The sequence below is a fragment of the Lissotriton vulgaris genome, chromosome 1_1 (assembly GCF_964263255.1).
Source record: "Lissotriton vulgaris chromosome 1_1, aLisVul1.2, whole genome shotgun sequence".
NCBI classification, from domain to species: Eukaryota; Metazoa; Chordata; class Amphibia; order Caudata; family Salamandridae; genus Lissotriton; species Lissotriton vulgaris.
This window is the reverse complement of record NC_141685.1, coordinates 31125786-31145637: the sequence shown is the minus strand read 5'-3', so window position 1 is coordinate 31145637 and position 19852 is coordinate 31125786. Positions and strand designations below refer to the sequence as shown.

Here is a 19852-nt window from a genome sequence, read left to right as displayed (position 1 = left end):
GGCATATCATCCTCGGACACGGGGGTGACCACAACGGGAATTGGATTCCCCTCCTCCGGCACGGGAGTTGGAGCCTCGAGCGGGGCACTGGGACCCGGGATGTCTTCACCCGCTGCCCCCCTCCTGGGCCTCTTGTTTTTCCCTCCCGGGGCTGCTCCCGCCAAAGGACGTTTTGGACCCCCTTCCTCATTCTTGTCCACCCGCTTCTTTAGCTCGGACATCTCCTTCATGAGAACACGCAGCATCTGGTCAGTAGTCATGCGCTTTCCCACCTTCTTCGGCATTCTCCAACAAAGTAACTGAAAAACAAACAAGAACGATTAAAACGCTCAAAATTGGCTCTTCGTTCTGTCTCGAGCTCACGTGCAGCGAGGAGGTGCAGCTTCAGAGCACAAGAACAAGAGGATGTCTTCCGGTCTTGCGTCCCTTTTTATCCATCTTCAGGGCGGGCGTAAACCCGCCCCTGCCTGTCCCGAGGGCGTGGCTGGCTGCGTCAGTGTCTAGGCCAGCCCACTCTAGGGCGGGAAAAAGCGCGCCCCGGCTACGCCGCTTCGGGCATACCAGCCGAGACGCGCCTCCCGCCCAAAAATGGCTTCCCGGGGGGATCGAGGCACTCCGCCATACGTTCGGGGGGACCGAGTGGTCGCCCCTTTCCATTATCATAGCGCTGCTTTGCCCATCATTGTACTGCTCGCATTGCATTTAGAAATTGTTGTGCTTGTTTATTGTCGTAGCGCTGCTTTGCCCATCATTGTACTGCTCGCATTGCATTTAGAAACTGTTGTGCTTGTTTATTATCGTAGCGCTGCTTTGCCCATCATTGTACTGCTCGCATTGCATTTAGAAACTGTTGTGCTTGTTTATTATCGTAGCGCTGCTTTGCCCATCATTGTACTGCTCGCATTGCATTTAGAAATTGTTGTGCTTGTTTATTATCGTAGCGCTGCTTTGCCCATCATTATACTGCTCGCATTGCATTTAGAAACTGTTGTGCTTGTTTATTTTCGTAGCGCTGCTTTGTCCATCATTGTACTGCTGGCATTGCATTTAGAAATTGTTGTGCTTGTTTATTATCGTAGCGCTGCTTTGCCCATCATTATACTGCTCGCATTGCATGCGGAAATTGTTGTGCTTGTTTATTATCGTAGCGCTGTTTTGCCCATCATTGTACTGCTCGCATTGCATTTAGAAATTGTTGTACTTGTTTATTATCGTAGCGCTGTTTTGCCCATCATTGTACTGCTGGCATTGCATTTAGAAATTGTTGTGCTTGTTTATTATCGTAGCGCTGCTTTGCCCATCATTGTACTGCTCGCATTGCATTTAGAAACTGTTGTGCTTGTTTATTATCATAGCGCTGCTTTGCCCATCATTGTACTGCTCGCATTGCATTTAGAAATTGTTGTGCTTGTTTATTATCGTAGCGCTGCTTTGCCCATCATTGTACTGCTCGCATTGCATGCGGAAATTGTTGTGCTTGTTTATTATCGTAGCGCTGCTTTGCCCATCATTATACTGCTCGCATTGCATGCGGAAATTGTTGTGCTTGTTTATTATCGTAGCGCTGCTTTGCCCATCATTGTACTGCTGGCATTGCATTTAGAAACTGTTGCGCTTGTTTATTATCGTAGCGCTGCTTTGCCCATCATTATACTGCTCGCATTGCATGCGGAAATTGTTGTGCTTGTTTATTATCGTAGCGCTGCTTTGCCCATCATTGTACTGCTGGCATTGCATTTAGAAACTGTTGCGCTTGTTTATTATCGTAGCGCTGCTTTGTCCATCATTGTACTGCTCGCATTGCATTTAGAAACTGTTGTGCTTGTTTATTATCGTAGCGCTGCTTTGCCCATCATTGTACTGCTCGCATTGCATTTAGAAATTGTTGTGCTTGTTTATTATCGTAGCGCTGCTTTGCCCATCATTGTACTGCTCGCATTGCATTTAGAAATTGTTGTGCTTGTTTATTATCGTAGCGCTGCTTTGCCCATCATTGTACTGCTCGCATTGCATTTAGAAATTGTTGTGCTTGTTTATTATCATAGCGCTGCTTTGCCCATCATTGTACTGCTCGCATTGCATTTAGAAACTGTTGCGCTTGTTTATTATCGTAGCGCTGCTTTGCCCATCATTGTACTGCTGGCATTGCATTTAGAAATTGTTGTGCTTGTTTATTATCATAGCGCTGCTTTGCCCATTATTGTACTGCTCGCATTGCATGCGGAAATTGTTGTACTTGTTTATTATCATAGCGCTGTTTTGCCCATCATTGTACTGCTGGCATTGCATTTAGAAACTGTTGCGCTTGTTTATTATCGTAGCGCTGCTTTGCCCATCATTGTACTGCTGGCATTGCATTTAGAAACTGTTGTGCTTGTTTATTATCGTAGCGCTGTTTTGCCCATCATTGTACTGCTGGCATTGCATTTAGAAACTGTTGCGCTTGTTTATTATCATAGCGCTGCTTTGCCCATCATTGTACTGCTCGCATTGCATTTAGAAACTGTTGTGCTTGTTTATTATCGTAGCGCTGTTTTGCCCATCATTGTACTGCTGGCATTGCATTTAGAAACTGTTGCGCTTGTTTATTATCATAGCGCTGCTTTGCCCATCATTGTACTGCTCGCATTGCATTTAGAAACTGTTGTGCTTGTTTATTATCGTAGCGCTGCTTTGCCCATCATTGTACTGCTCGCATTGCAGCTGGAAATTGTTGTGCTTGTTTATTATCGTAGCGCTGCTTTGCCCATCATTGTACTGCTCGCATTGCATGCGGAAATTGTTGTGCTTGTTTATTATCATAGCGCTGTTTTGCCCATCATTATACTGCTCGCATTGCATTTAGAAATTGTTGTGCTTGTTTATTATCATAGCGCTGTTTTGCCCATCATTGTACTGCTGGCATTGCATTTAGAAACTGTTGCGCTTGTTTATTATCGTAGCGCTGTTTTGCCCATCATTGTACTGCTCGCATTGCATTTAGAAACTGTTGCGCTTGTTTATTATCGTAGCGCTGCTTTGCCCATCATTATACTGCTCGCATTGCATTTAGAAATTGTTGTGCTTGTTTATTATCGTAGCGCTGCTTTGCCCATCATTGTACTGCTCGCATTGCAGCTGGAAATTGTTGTGCTTGTTTATTATCATAGCGCTGCTTTGCCCATCATTGTACTGCTGGCATTGCATTTAGAAATTGTTGTGCTTGTTTATTATCGTAGCGCTGCTTTGCCCATCATTGTACTGCTCGCATTGCAGCTGGAAATTGTTGTGCTTGTTTATTATCATAGCGCTGCTTTGCCCATCATTGTACTGCTGGCATTGCATTTAGAAACTGTTGTGCTTGTTTATTATCGTAGCGCTGCTTTGCCCATCATTGTACTGCTGGCATTGCATTTAGAAATTGTTGTGCTTGTTTATTATCGTAGCGCTGCTTTGCCCATCATTGTACTGCTCGCATTGCATTTAGAAATTGTTGTGCTTGTTTATTATCGTAGCGCTGTTTTGCCCATCATTGTACTGCTCGCATTGCATTTAGAAACTGTTGTGCTTGTTTATTTTCGTAGCGCTGTTTTGCCCATCATTGTACTGCTCGCATTGCATTTAGAAATTGTTGTGCTTGTTTATTATCGTAGCGCTGCTTTGCCCATCATTGTACTGCTCGCATTGCATTTAGAAATTGTTGTGCTTGTTTATTATCGTAGCGCTGCTTTGCCCATCATTGTACTGCTCGCATTGCATTTAGAAATTGTTGTGCTTGTTTATTATCGTAGCGCTGCTTTGCCCATCATTGTACTGCTCGCATTGCATTTAGAAATTGTTGTGCTTGTTTATTATCGTAGCGCTGCTTTGCCCATCATTGTACTGCTCGCATTGCATTTAGAAATTGTTGTGCTTGTTTATTATCGTAGCGCTGCTTTGCCCATCATTGTACTGCTGGCATTGCATTTAGAAACTGTTGTGCTTGTTTATTATCGTAGCGCTGCTTTGCCCATCATTGTACTGCTCGCATTGCATTTAGAAATTGTTGTGCTTGTTTATTATCGTAGCGCTGCTTTGCCCATCATTGTACTGCTGGCATTGTATTTAGAAATTGTTGTGCTTGTTTATTATCATAGCGCTGCTTTGCCCATTATTGTACTGCTCGCATTGCATGCGGAAATTGTTGTACTTGTTTATTATCATAGCGCTGTTTTGCCCATCATTGTACTGCTGGCATTGCATTTAGAAACTGTTGCGCTTGTTTATTATCATAGCGCTGCTTTGCCCATCATTGTACTGCTCGCATTGCATTTAGAAACTGTTGTGCTTGTTTATTATCGTAGCGCTGCTTTGCCCATCATTGTACTGCTCGCATTGCAGCTGGAAATTGTTGTGCTTGTTTATTATCGTAGCGCTGCTTTGCCCATCATTGTACTGCTCGCATTGCATGCGGAAATTGTTGTGCTTGTTTATTATCATAGCGCTGTTTTGCCCATCATTATACTGCTCGCATTGCATTTAGAAATTGTTGTGCTTGTTTATTATCATAGCGCTGTTTTGCCCATCATTGTACTGCTGGCATTGCATTTAGAAACTGTTGCGCTTGTTTATTATCGTAGCGCTGTTTTGCCCATCATTGTACTGCTCGCATTGCATTTAGAAACTGTTGCGCTTGTTTATTATCGTAGCGCTGCTTTGCCCATCATTATACTGCTCGCATTGCATTTAGAAATTGTTGTGCTTGTTTATTATCGTAGCGCTGCTTTGCCCATCATTGTACTGCTCGCATTGCAGCTGGAAATTGTTGTGCTTGTTTATTATCATAGCGCTGCTTTGCCCATCATTGTACTGCTGGCATTGCATTTAGAAATTGTTGTGCTTGTTTATTATCGTAGCGCTGCTTTGCCCATCATTGTACTGCTCGCATTGCAGCTGGAAATTGTTGTGCTTGTTTATTATCATAGCGCTGCTTTGCCCATCATTGTACTGCTGGCATTGCATTTAGAAACTGTTGTGCTTGTTTATTATCGTAGCGCTGCTTTGCCCATCATTGTACTGCTCGCATTGCATTTAGAAATTGTTGTGCTTGTTTATTTTCGTAGCGCTGTTTTGCCCATCATTGTACTGCTCGCATTGCATTTAGAAACTGTTGTGCTTGTTTATTTTCGTAGCGCTGTTTTGCCCATCATTGTACTGCTCGCATTGCATTTAGAAATTGTTGTGCTTGTTTATTATCGTAGCGCTGCTTTGCCCATCATTGTACTGCTCGCATTGCATTTAGAAATTGTTGTGCTTGTTTATTATCATAGCGCTGTTTTGCCCATCATTGTACTGCTGGCATTGCATGCGGAAATTGTTGTGCTTGTTTATTATCGTAGCGCTGCTTTGCCCATCATTGTACTGCTCGCATTGCATTTAGAAATTGTTGTGCTTGTTTATTATCATAGCGCTGCTTTGCCCATCATTGTACTGCTTGCATTGCATTTAGAAACTGTTGTGCTTGTTTATTATCGTAGCGCTGTTTTGCCCATCATTGTACTGCTCGCATTGCATTTAGAAACTGTTGCGCTTGTTTATTATCGTAGCGCTGCTTTGCCCATCATTGTACTGCTCGCATTGCAGCTGGAAATTGTTGTGCTTGTTTATTATCATAGCGCTGTTTTGCCCATCATTGTACTGCTGGCATTGCATTTAGAAACTGTTGCGCTTGTTTATTATCGTAGCGCTGCTTTGCCCATCATTATACTGCTCGCATTGCATTTGGAAATTGTTGTGCTTGTTTATTATCATAGCGCTGTTTTGCCCATCATTATACTGCTCGCATTGCATCCGGAAATTGTTGTGCTTGTGTATTATCTTAGCGCTGTTTTGCCCATCATTGTACTGCTGGCATTGCATTTAGAAACTGTTGCGCTTGTTTATTATCGTAGCGCTGCTTTGCCCATCATTGTACTGCTCGCATTGCATTTAGAAATTGTTGTGCTTGTTTATTATCGTAGCGCTGCCTTGCCCATCATTGTACTGCTCGCATTGCATGCGGAAATTGTTGTGCTTGTTTATTATCATAGCGCTGTTTTGCCCATCATTGTACTGCTCGCATTGCATTTTAGAAATTGTTGTGCTTGTTTATTATCATAGCGCTGTTTTGCCCATCATTGTACTGCTCGCATTGCATGCGGAAATTGTTGTGCTTGTTTATTATCATAGCGCTGTTTTGCCCATCATTGTACTGCTGGCATTGCATTTAGAAACTGTTGCGCTTGTTTATTATCGTAGCGCTGCTTTGCCCATCATTGTACTGCTCGCATTGCATTTAGAAATTGTTGTGCTTGTTTATTATCGTAGCGCTGCCTTGCCCATCATTGTACTGCTCGCATTGCATGCGGAAATTGTTGTGCTTGTTTATTATCATAGCGCTGTTTGCCCATCATTGTACTGCTCGCATTGCATTTAGAAATTGTTGTGCTTGTTTATTTTCATAGCGCTGCTTTGCCCATCATTGTACTGCTGGCATTGCATTTAGAAACTGTTGTGCTTGTTTATTATCATAGCGCTGCTTTGTCCATCATTGTACTGCTCGCATTGCATTTAGAAATTGTTGTGCTTGTTTATTATCGTAGCGCTGCCTTGCCCATCATTGTACTGCTCGCATTGCATTTAGAAATTGTTGTGCTTGTTTATTATCGTAGCGCTGTTTTGCCCATCATTGTACTGCTGGCATTGCATTTAGAAACTGTTGTGCTTGTTTATTATCGTAGCGCTGCTTTGTCCATCATTGTACTGCTCGCATTGCATTTAGAAACTGTTGTGCTTGTTTATTATCGTAGCGCTGCTTTGCCCATCATTATACTGCTCGCATTGCATGCGGAAATTGTTGTGCTTGTTTATTATCGTAGCGCTGCTTTGCCCATCATTGTACTGCTGGCATTGCATTTAGAAACTGTTGCGCTTGTTTATTATCGTAGCGCTGCTTTGTCCATCATTGTACTGCTCGCATTGCATTTAGAAACTGTTGTGCTTGTTTATATGGCTGAGATACCCGCCACCCCCTCTCAACACAATCCCCAAAAGGAGGGAAACCGGAAACAGTTCTTAAAGTTTTTGGATGTGGGAGGGAGTGACCCTCCCGGCCGTATTTATTAAAACAAAAAATTAAAACATTAAACGTTTCATGTTATGTACAATTTCATTATCACATTGCGATGTTTGGCTAACCTTAACATATTCTCTAATACAGAGGTTCTCCTAGCCGAACTAGCATCCTACAAAAACATTCTCTAGAAACACTGAAATTGTACATCCTAACGTTTAAGGGCCAACGGCAAGGTCATAACCGGTGTCAAGATCCCTAACCAGACTTACCCCTCCCACTTGGGAGGGGCGACAGCACAGAGGCTTACCTCAAGTGCAACTACTAACAATTTCCCTTGACTTGACGGGGGCACTTAAGACTCGACGCCATTTAAAGGTCGTTCGAAGACTTGTGTGTGGTATCTAGAAGGTATCGTGGACCTCTCCCCACCCCACACAACTTACCGCATCTGCCGTCGCAGATGACACTGGCCCCGGGAAATTCCCCCAGGAGGGGGCTGTAACCCCTCCTACAAAGGAAGGGGCCTTGACCGCCTTTCCTTTACTTCTGGCGACCCGCCCTTAGACGGGACCGCCTCCCCATTGAGGGGCCAATGGCCACCTCTCCCGAGCGCTCCCATCCGTGTTGGGTGACGCCCACTCATAGGGATCTACCAATTAGTGCTCACCGATCATGACCTTACCGCCTACCAAAAATAAATACGACAATTCTTACTCAAACCTAAGAAAACATTGGTCGCTATGACCGAAAGAACATGCTTAAGATGCAACACTACATCAAATCATTTTAATCGTAACAACTTACACGATATTCACCATACTTTATTATGATCAACAACAAACTGATACTTTCACAGCCTGTAAACGAAACGGAAAACATACTTATAAAAATTCACTTTATTGCACAACGACTTGCTGTCCTCAGGGGCTGGTGGGTGGGTCAAAATTGGCTCTTCGTTCTGTCCCGAGCTCACGGGTAGCGAGGAGGTGCAGCTTCGGAGCACAAGAACAAGAGGACGTCTTCTGGTCTTGCGTCTCTTTTTATCCGTCTTCAGGGCGGGCGAGAACCCGCCCCTGCCTGCCCCTAGGGCGTGGCTGGCTACGTCGGTGTCTAGGCCAGCCCACTCTAGGGCGGGAAAAGGCGCGCCCCGGCTACGCCGCTTCGGGCATACCAGCCGAGACGCGCCTCCCGCCCAAAAATGGCTTCCCGGGGGGATCGAGGCACTCCGCCATACGTTCGGGGGGACCGAGTGGTCGCCCCTTTCCATATGGCTGAGATACCCGCCACCCCCTCTCAACACAATCCCCAAAAGGAGGGAAACCGGAAACAGTTCTTAAAGTTTTTGGATGTGGGAGGGAGTGACCCTCCCGGCCGTATTTATTAAAACAAAAAATTAAAACATTAAACGTTTCATGTTATGTACAATTTCATTATCACATTGCGATGTTTGGCTAACCTTAACATATTCTCTAATACAGAGGTTCTCCTAGCCGAACTAGCATCCTACAAAAACATTCTCTAGAAACACTGAAATTGTACATCCTAACGTTTAAGGGCCAACGGCAAGGTCATAACCGGTGTCAAGATCCCTAACCAGACTTACCCCTCCCACTTGGGAGGGGCGACAGCACAGAGGCTTACCTCAAGTGCAACTACTAACAATTTCCCTTGACTTGACGGGGGCACTTAAGACTCGACGCCATTTAAAGGTCGTTCGAAGACTTGTGTGTGGTATCTAGAAGGTATCGTGGACCTCTCCCCACCCCACACAACTTACCGCATCTGCCGTCGCAGATGACACTGGCCCCGGGAAATTCCCCCAGGAGGGGGCTGTAACCCCTCCTACAAAGGAAGGGGCCTTGACCGCCTTTCCTTTACTTCCGGCGACCCGCCCTTAGACGGGACCGCCTCCCCATTGAGGGGCCAATGGCCACCTCTCCCGAGCGCTCCCATCCGTGTTGGGTGACGCCCACTCATAGGGATCTACCAATTAGTGCTCACCGATCATGACCTTACCGCCACAGGTCCGGATAGTTGACCGGCTATCCGGACCCCCCACAAAACTCCTACCTAAAGGTCATGTTTTAACGATTTTAACCAAGCTAAGAAGTCACCTATGAGTAACTCATTCCCCACCCTTGACAAATGCACACCATCCCCCAGATACATACTGTCATCATTAATACAACTATGCGAGATCGAATGCAATGTCTTGGAACGGAACAACCTACTCACTTTGTTATTCAATTTTCTAACAGAATGATTCAAAGCAGGGATCGAGATAGCCCCCCGCCACACTTTTCGTGGGATCATATGAGACCACGCAATTATGCACCCCGGAACTCTCCTCGCTAACCAACTTACCGTGGAAAGCATAGCCTCCAGGAGAAGTCGTCTACCGGTGGTGACCAAATCATTGCCCCCCAAATGCACTATGACTATGGACGGCGGTGACCTCATCCGCTCTAACAAACCCTCAAAAAATTCCTGAAACTGGTCAATACAGAGACCGCCCCTTCCGTAGAAGGACACTCTGTACCCGTATTCCCCAGGTACGTGAATCATGTCACCTGCTTTGAATACGTCTGCGGCCCGTCTCACGTATGAGTGGCCCACGACCCACACCTCCTTCCTCACAGCCGGTGACGTGCGACCGCTGGCCTGGTGTTGGGTCGACTGCACAGTCCGCCCTGCCGCGTAGGCTTGCGCAACTGAAAACAAACAAAAGACAAGAAGCGTGAATACATGATTACAGCTTCACAACATGTGCAATCGCACGTACCTCTTATAACAATTGGAGGACCAGCGCCCCACACGTTTCACTTGTTCTACATTAAGACCCCTGGCTGTAGCTTCAGTGGCAGCCCCTATTCGAAAGGAATGGGTCCCAAATTCGCCCGGGTCCAAGCCCGCTGCGGCAATGGCCATTGCAAGCACCCGCTGAAACTGAAACCTCGTCAGCGGGGTGGCGTCTGCATGCCTCAACAATGTCCCCCCCCATGATGCCACCCTTCGTGCTAGGTAATCTTCTAAGCACTGTACCGGACACATGGATGACTCGGGGTTCCTGCGAATGATCGTGCAGTCCCCTCTCCCATCTTGGTCAGTCTTGGACCTGAGAAAGGAGACAATCATCGCATCACCCCTGATCTGGACATGTTCCCTGCACAAGCCCCCCGTCACATCCTGTTTGTTCCTTGCAACTAGCTCACTAACTCTCATAGCCCCGTGAAATGCCAGCGTAAATGCAGTCCGGAACAAACAGGTCTCGAAAGGGGACGAGCATGTGTTAGGGAGTGTGGCCAGTAACTGGGACAACCTGTCTAGACCTATCGGTCGTCTTACGTCTACTCTGCGACCCTCTAGGCGTTGCCACCCACGCAGCGCTTTCTGTACTGTAAAAGACGCTGTTGGGTCCAGGATGCCATGGGCCCTGGCAACAAAAGAAATGGCGGCACGATGCCTTTGGGCCGTAGCCACCGATTTCCCAGCCCTACGTAAGGACATCAGAAAAAGTACTACCCACTCTTCCTGACCCCAAAGTCCCCCTCTCTCTGCCCCCAAAAAGGCTAAATAGGCCTGGAACGCCCCTTCATATGCCTTCCTTGTCCTGGGTGCTAGACTCTCTCCCACGAGGTGACGAAGTTCGGGGCACCGAGAGACCAGAGAGCTTCGGGGAAGGGTGCCGGCTCCGGGTCCGCTGAAGGAAGGAAACCCGAGAAAGCCTGCATGTGAAAACGAGACAGTGCATCAGCAGCCTGATTCATCACCCCTGGGACATGTTTTGCTCTGAATACCACGTTCAGTTGCATACACAGTAGGACAATTTCTTTGAGCAGCCGCAAAATCAATTTACAATGGGCTGCCTGACTATTGATGCATTCTACCACGGTCATATTGTCGGACCAGAACACGACAGAATGATCTCTGAACCCTTCTGGCCAGGTTCTCAGGGCCACCAGAATGGGAAATAGTTCAAGGAAAGCAATATTACTCGTTAGCCCCTTCTCGTGCCACCATAGGGGCCACCTTTGAGCAGACCATTTTGTGCCGAAGATGGCGCCAAAGCCTATGCTTCCTGCTGAATCTGTCCATAGCCCTAGCTCTTCCGAGGACACGGCTGGCTTGTTCCAGACGACTCGGCCATTGAAGTCCGCCAAAAATGCTAACCAAATCCGCATGTCCTGGCGGACCTCAGCCGATAACCTCGTGCGATGATGACCCTCCTTTAGGCCAACCATCGCTTGGGCAATTGAGCGGGAAAAAGGGCGAGCCATTGGGATCACCCTCAAGGCAAAGTTCAACTTTCCCACCAATTGTTGCAACTGATGCAGTGTAACCTTAGATGCATTCAAACATACTTGGAGGGCTGCCCTGAATTTTAACACTTTGCTAGCTGGTAAACGGAAACACCCCTCCCTTGAGTCCAACTCGATCCCCAAAAACTTGAGGCAAGTCGTGGGACCCATGGTTTTACCCGGTGCCAATGGCACGCCAAAATGACCCATCAACACACAGAATTCAGCTAAGGCCTGAGCACATTCGGGATTTCCGGCGGGACCAAGGAACAAAAAGTCGTCAAGGTAGTGCATTACATTTCGGAACCCCGTTTTCTTAGTGAACACCCATTGCAGGAAAGTACTGAATTGCTCAAAATAAGCACATGATATAGAGCATCCCATTGGCATACACCTATCCATGTAAAATGACCCCTGAAACCCGAATCCCAAAAGACGCTGATCGTCTGGGTGTACCGGGAGCAACCGGAACGCTGACTCGATATCTGATTTCGCCATCAACGTCCCGGGCCCCAGGCGATTCAAGATGGCTACTGCCTCATCAAACGATGCGTATCGCACCGAACACACTTCTGGATCAATTGCGTCGTTCACCGAAAGGCCGTGTGGAGCAGACAAATTATGGATCAAACGAAACTCACCTGGGTCCTTCTTGGGGACCACCCCTAACGGAGAACAAACAAAATCCGGTACCGGGAGTACACTAAACGGGCCAGCGACCCGTCCCCGGCTAACCTCTTTCTGAATTTTTTCTTGCACCACAGATGTATGTTGTAAAACAGAAAGTTAATTTTTGCAAATCCCTACACCCTGAAAGTCCCCCACCGGGATGCGGAAACCATGTGAAAAACCGTTCCGCAGCACCCCAGCAGAAGTACGATCCGGGTATTCACTGAGCCAGGGAATCATTGCCAAGGTATCAATCGGGGTTGGTAAAGGCGCCCCTCGGACTAGTTTAGACCTGTTTGGCGCCTCCCTTACCCCCATTCTCACCCGTTCTGGCTCTGCACGATGACTCAGGATGGGACGACCCACACGTACTACACTCATGTTTGAATTTACACGATCCCGGAGGTCTGGTACATTTCCCTTTGTTGAAATTAAAGCAGAAACCCTTCCTCCCTGTATTGCCTGCGGGCCTCGACTGATCGTCGGTGCTCGTACTTGGTCGAAAGGGCGTCCCCACATTTTGGCGGGAGTAATCTACAACATTGCTCCCAACCAATGGCATCTTTAACATTCCTGATTCTTTCATTTTATCCCATGTTACAGAATCGTAACAATCCCAAGTCAAACCCTTGTTATGTTCCTTTTCTTTCCTGAACAGATTGTCATAACAAAACCAATGGTTACCTTGATACGCTGTAGAGTAACCCATAATTCGTGATTGATAAATGGGAAATTCAGAAAGCAACTCGGGCCTGCGTTCCCCCAAAATCGATGTAAAAATTCCCCACGCATTGCCCCAGTTGCCAATATTCTCATTTACCTTAAAGGCGGCCATTTTTGCGCGCCAAACACTCGGATGCATTAGGTCCTTCTGACTTTTAACATGCTCCACCTCATAATGATCAACAAGCAAGGAGAAAATATTCACGTACTCCCCAGCCCAGATCTTTTCCTTTATAGCTAAAGGCACATGTTGTCCCAATCTCTCTCTACGAGAGGGTGCTGACTCGTCCCTTGCAATCGGCAATGGCCGCTTACCTGCACCGGACGCAGCTTCGGCCGCTTGCGGCTTGTCTATTCCCGCCAACGGCGCGGTCACTTTAGCTGCATCTCTCTTCTCACGAAGCCCTTTTATCAGCGCCTGTGCCTCGGCAGCCGTGGCGCCATCACTACTATCCCCCAACCAAGCTGCTAGCTGTGCTGCCAGCTCGGGGGGCATGTCTTCTTTGGATGTCGGGGTGACGACAACGGGGATTGGATTCCCCTCCATTGGTACTGGGGTCGGCGCCTCGAGCGGTACAGAGGGAACCGGGACGTCTCCACCGGCTGGAACCCTTCTCGGCCTCTTAGGTCTCCCTCCAGCCGGCGCAGGGCCCGAACCCTCCTCCCCGTCTCGTTTCGCCAACCGTTTCTTTATGTCGGACACCTCTTTGCAAAGGGCCCGCACCATCTGGTCGGTCGTCATTCTCTTTGCGACTTTCTTTGGCATTTCTCCGACGAAGTATCTAGAAGACAAAGAAAAAGATCAAAACGCTCAAAATTGGCTCTTCGTTCTGTCCCGAGCTCACGGGTAGCGAGGAGGTGCAGCTTCGGAGCACAAGAACAAGAGGACGTCTTCTGGTCTTGCGTCTCTTTTTATCCGTCTTCAGGGCGGGCGAGAACCCGCCCCTGCCTGCCCCTAGGGCGTGGCTGGCTACGTCGGTGTCTAGGCCAGCCCACTCTAGGGCGGGAAAAGGCGCGCCCCGGCTACGCCGCTTCGGGCATACCAGCCGAGACGCGCCTCCCGCCCAAAAATGGCTTCCCGGGGGGATCGAGGCACTCCGCCATACGTTCGGGGGGACCGAGTGGTCGCCCCTTTCCATTATCGTAGCGCTGCTTTGCCCATCATTGTACTGCTCGCATTGCATTTAGAAATTGTTGTGCTTGTTTATTATCGTAGCGCTGCTTTGCCCATCATTGTACTGCTCGCATTGCATTTAGAAATTGTTGTGCTTGTTTATTATCGTAGCGCTGCTTTGCCCATCATTGTACTGCTCGCATTGCATTTAGAAATTGTTGTGCTTGTTTATTATCATAGCGCTGCTTTGCCCATCATTGTACTGCTCGCATTGCATTTAGAAACTGTTGCGCTTGTTTATTATCGTAGCGCTGCTTTGCCCATCATTGTACTGCTGGCATTGCATTTAGAAATTGTTGTGCTTGTTTATTATCATAGCGCTGCTTTGCCCATTATTGTACTGCTCGCATTGCATGCGGAAATTGTTGTACTTGTTTATTATCATAGCGCTGTTTTGCCCATCATTGTACTGCTGGCATTGCATTTAGAAACTGTTGCGCTTGTTTATTATCATAGCGCTGCTTTGCCCATCATTGTACTGCTCGCATTGCATTTAGAAACTGTTGTGCTTGTTTATTATCGTAGCGCTGCTTTGCCCATCATTGTACTGCTCGCATTGCAGCTGGAAATTGTTGTGCTTGTTTATTATCGTAGCGCTGCTTTGCCAATCATTGTACTGCTCGCATTGCATGCGGAAATTGTTGTGCTTGTTTATTATCATAGCGCTGTTTTGCCCATCATTATACTGCTCGCATTGCATTTAGAAACTGTTGTGCTTGTTTATTATCGTAGCGCTGCTTTGCCCATCATTGTACTGCTCGCATTGCAGCTGGAAATTGTTGTGCTTGTTTATTATCGTAGCGCTGCTTTGCCCATCATTGTACTGCTCGCATTGCATGCGGAAATTGTTGTGCTTGTTTATTATCATAGCGCTGTTTTGCCCATCATTATACTGCTCGCATTGCATTTAGAAATTGTTGCGCTTGTTTATTATCGTAGCGCTGCTTTGCCCATCATTATACTGCTCGCATTGCATTTAGAAATTGTTGTGCTTGTTTATTATCGTAGCGCTGCTTTGCCCATCATTGTACTGCTCGCATTGCAGCTGGAAATTGTTGTGCTTGTTTATTATCATAGCGCTGCTTTGCCCATCATTGTACTGCTGGCATTGCATTTAGAAATTGTTGTGCTTGTTTATTATCGTAGCGCTGCTTTGCCCATCATTGTACTGCTCGCATTGCAGCTGGAAATTGTTGTGCTTGTTTATTATCATAGCGCTGCTTTGCCCATCATTGTACTGCTGGCATTGCATTTAGAAACTGTTGTGCTTGTTTATTATCGTAGCGCTGCTTTGCCCATCATTGTACTGCTGGCATTGCATTTAGAAATTGTTGTGCTTGTTTATTATCGTAGCGCTGCTTTGCCCATCATTGTACTGCTCGCATTGCATTTAGAAATTGTTGTGCTTGTTTATTATCATAGCGCTGTTTTGCCCATCATTGTACTGCTCGCATTGCATTTAGAAATTGTTGTGCTTGTTTATTTTCATAGCGCTGCTTTGCCCATCATTGTACTGCTGGCATTGCATTTAGAAACTGTTGTGCTTGTTTATTATCATAGCGCTGCTTTGTCCATCATTGTACTGCTCGCATTGCATTTAGAAATTGTTGTGCTTGTTTATTATCGTAGCGCTGCCTTGCCCATCATTGTACTGCTCGCATTGCATTTAGAAATTGTTGTGCTTGTTTATTATCGTAGCGCTGTTTTGCCCATCATTGTACTGCTGGCATTGCATTTAGAAACTGTTGTGCTTGTTTATTATCGTAGCGCTGCTTTGTCCATCATTGTACTGCTCGCATTGCATTTAGAAACTGTTGTGCTTGTTTATTATCGTAGCGCTGCTTTGCCCATCATTGTACTGCTCGCATTGCATTTAGAAACTGTTGTGCTTGTTTATTTTCGTAGCGCTGCTTTGCCCATCATTGTACTGCTGGCATTGCATTTAGAAACTGTTGTGCTTGTTTATTATCGTAGCGCTGCTTTGCCCATCATTGTACTGCTCGCATTGCATTTAGAAACTGTTGTGCTTGTTTATTATCGCAGCGCTGTTTTGCCCATCATTGTACTGCTCGCATTGCATTTAGAAATTGTTGTGCTTGTTTATTATCGTAGCGCTGTTTTGCCCATCATTGTACTGCACGCATTGCATTTAGAAATTGTTGTGCTTGTTTATTATCGTAGCGCTGCTTTGCCCATCATTGTACTGCTCGCATTGCATTTAGAAATTGTTGTGCTTGTTTATTATCATAGCGCTGCTTTGCCCATCATTGTACTGCTGGCATTGCATTTAGAAATTGTTGTGCTTGTTTATTTTCGTAGCGCTGCTTTGCCCATCATTGTACTGCTCGCATTGCATTTAGAAATTGTTGTGCTTGTTTATTATCGTAGCGCTGCCTTGCCCATCATTGTACTGCTCGCATTGCATTTAGAAACTGTTGTGCTTGTTTATTTTCATAGCGCTGCTTTGCCCATCATTGTACTGCTCGCATTGCATTTAGAAACTGTTGTGCTTGTTTATTATCGTAGCGCTGCCTTGCCCATCATTGTACTGCTGGCATTGCATTTAGAAATTGTTGTGCTTGTTTATTATCATAGCGCTGCTTTGCCCATCATTGTACTGCTCGCATTGCATTTAGAAATTGTTGTGCTTGTTTATTATCGTAGCGCTGCTTTGCCCATCATTGTACTGCTCGCATTGCATTTAGAAATTGTTGTGCTTGTTTATTATCGTAGCGCTGCTTTGCCCATCATTGTACTGCTCGCATTGCATTTAGAAATTGTTGTGCTTGTTTATTATCGTAGCGCTGCTTTGCCCATCATTGTACTGCTGGCATTGCATTTAGAAATTGTTGTGCTTGTTTATTATCGTAGCGCTGCTTTGCCCATCATTGTACTGCTCGCATTGCATGCGGAAATTGTTGTGCTTGTTTATTATCGTAGCGCTGTTTTGCCCATCATTGTACTGCTCGCATTGCATTTAGAAACTGTTGTGCTTGTTTATTATCGTAGCGCTGCTTTGCCCATCATTGTACTGCTCGCATTGCATTTAGAAATTGTTGTGCTTGTTTATTTTCGTAGCGCTGCTTTGCCCATCATTGTACTGCTCGCATTGCATTTAGAAATTGTTGTGCTTGTTTATTTTCGTAGCGCTGTTTTGCCCATCATTGTACTGCTCGCATTGCATTTAGAAATTGTTGTGCTTGTTTATTATCGTAGCGCTGCTTTGCCCATCATTGTACTGCTGGCATTGCATTTAGAAATTGTTGTGCTTGTTTATTTTCGTAGCGCTGTTTTGCCCATCATTGTACTGCTCGCATTGCATTTAGAAATTGTTGTGCTTGTTTATTATCGTAGCGCTGCTTTGCCCATCATTGTACTGCTCGCATTGCATTTAGAAACTGTTGTGCTTGTTTATTATCGTAGCGCTGCCTTGCCCATCATTGTACTGCTCGCATTGCATTTAGAAATTGTTGTGCTTGTTTATTATCATAGCGCTGCTTTGTCCATCATTGTACTGCTCGCATTGCATTTAGAAATTGTTGTGCTTGTTTATTATCATAGCGCTGCTTTGTCCATCATTGTACTGCTCGCATTGCATTTAGAAATTGTTGTGCTTGTTTATTATCGTAGCGCTGCTTTGTCCATCATTGTACTGCTCGCATTGCATTTAGAAATTGTTGTGCTTGTTTATTTTCGTAGCGCTGCTTTGCCCATCATTGTACTGCTGGCATTGCATTTAGAAATTGTTGTGCTTGTTTATTATGGTAGCGCTGCCTTGCCCATCATTGTACTGCTGGCATTGCATTTAGAAACTGTTGTGCTTGTTTATTATCGTAGCGCTGCCTTGCCCATCATTGTACTGCTCGCATTGCATTTAGAAATTGTTGTGCTTGTTTATTTTCGTAGCGCTGCTTTGCCCATCATTGTACTGCTCGCATTGCATTTAGAAACTGTTGTGCTTGTTTATTATCGTAGCGCTGCTTTGCCCATCATTGTACTGCTCGCATTGCATTTAGAAATTGTTGTGCTTGTTTATTATCGTAGCGCTGCCTTGCCCATCATTGTACTGCTGAAATTGCATTTAGAAACTGTTGTGCTTGTTTATTATCGTAGCGCTGCTTTGTCCATCATTGAACTGCTCGCATTGCATTTAGAAACTGTTGTGCTTGTTTATTTTCGTAGCGCTGCTTTGCCCATCATTGTACTGCTGGCATTGCATTTAGAAACTGTTGTGCTTGTTTATTATCGTAGCGCTGTTTTGCCCATCATTGTACTGCTCGCATTGCATTTAGAAATTGTTGTGCTTGTTTATTATCGTAGCGCTGCTTTGCCCATCATTATACTGCTCGCATTGCATTTAGAAACTGTTGTGCTTGTTTATTATCGTAGCGCTGCTTTGCCCATCATTGTACTGCTCGCATTGCATTTAGAAACTGTTGTGCTTGTTTATTATCGTAGCGCTGCTTTGCCCATCATTATACTGCTCGCATTGCATTTAGAAATTGTTGTGCTTGTTTATTATCGTAGCGCTGCTTTGCCCATCATTATACTGCTCGCATTGCATTTAGAAACTGTTGTGCTTGTTTATTATCGTAGCGCTGCTTTGCCCATCATTGTACTGCTCGCATTGCATTTAGAAATTGTTGTGCTTGTTTATTATCGTAGCGCTGCTTTGCCCATCATTGTACTGCTGGCATTGCATTTAGAAATTGTTGTGCTTGTTTATTATCGTAGCGCTGCTTTGCCCATCATTGTACTGCTCGCATTGCATTTAGAAATTGTTGTGCTTGTTTATTATCGTAGCGCTGTTTTGCCCATCATTGTACTGCTCGCATTGCATTTAGAAACTGTTGTGCTTGTTTATTATCATAGCGCTGCTTTGCCCATCATTGTACTGCTCGCATTGCATTTAGAAATTGTTGTGCTTGTTTATTTTCGTAGCGCTGCTTTGCCCATCATTGTACTGCTCGCATTGCATTTAGAAATTGTTGTGCTTGTTTATTTTCGTAGCGCTGCTTTGCCCATCATTGTACTGCTGGCATTGCATTTAGAAATTTTTGTGCTTGTTTATTATCGTAGCGCTGCTTTGCCCATCATTGTACTGCTCGCATTGCATTTAGAAATTGTTGTGCTTGTTTATTATCGTAGCGCTGCTTTGCCCATCATTGTACTGCTCGCATTGCATTTAGAAATTGTTGTGCTTGTTTATTTTCGTAGCGCTGCTTTGCCCATCATTGTACTGCTGGCATTGCATTTAGAAATTGTTGTGCTTGTTTATTATCGTAGCGCTGCTTTGCCCATCATTGTACTGCTCGCATTGCATTTAGAAATTGTTGTGCTTGTTTATTATCGTAGCGCTGCTTTGCCCATCATTGTACTGCTCGCATTGCATTTAGAAACTGTTGTGCTTGTTTATTATCGTAGCGCTGCTTTGCCCATCATTGTACTGCTCGCATTGCATTTAGAAATTGTTGTGCTTGTTTATTTTCGTAGCGCTGCTTTGCCCATCATTGTACTGCTCGCATTGCATTTAGAAATTGTTGTGCTTGTTTATTTTCGTAGCGCTGTTTTGCCCATCATTGTACTGCTGGCATTGCATTTAGAAATTGTTGTGCTTGTTTATTATCGTAGCGCTGCCTTGCCCATCATTGTACTGCTCGCATTGCATTTAGAAATTGTTGTGCTTGTTTATTATCGTAGCGCTGCTTTGCCCATCATTGTACTGCTCGCATTGCATGCGGAAATTGTTGTGCTTGTTTATTATCGTAGCGCTGCTTTGCCCATCATTGTACTGCTGGCATTGCATTTAGAAACTGTTGTGCTTGTTTATTTTCGTAGCGCTGCTTTGCCCATCATTGTACTGCTCGCATTGCATTTAGAAATTGTTGTGCTTGTTTATTATCGTAGCGCTGCCTT

The 19852-nt window shown here is 45.5% G+C and overlaps 1 protein-coding gene across 1 annotated transcript in view; it reads left to right on the top strand.

The window, feature by feature from the left end:
• LOC147737050 (uncharacterized) overlaps positions 1-19852 on the top strand; it is a 274478-nt gene that overhangs the window by 151988 nt on the left and 102638 nt on the right. The window lies entirely within an intron of this gene.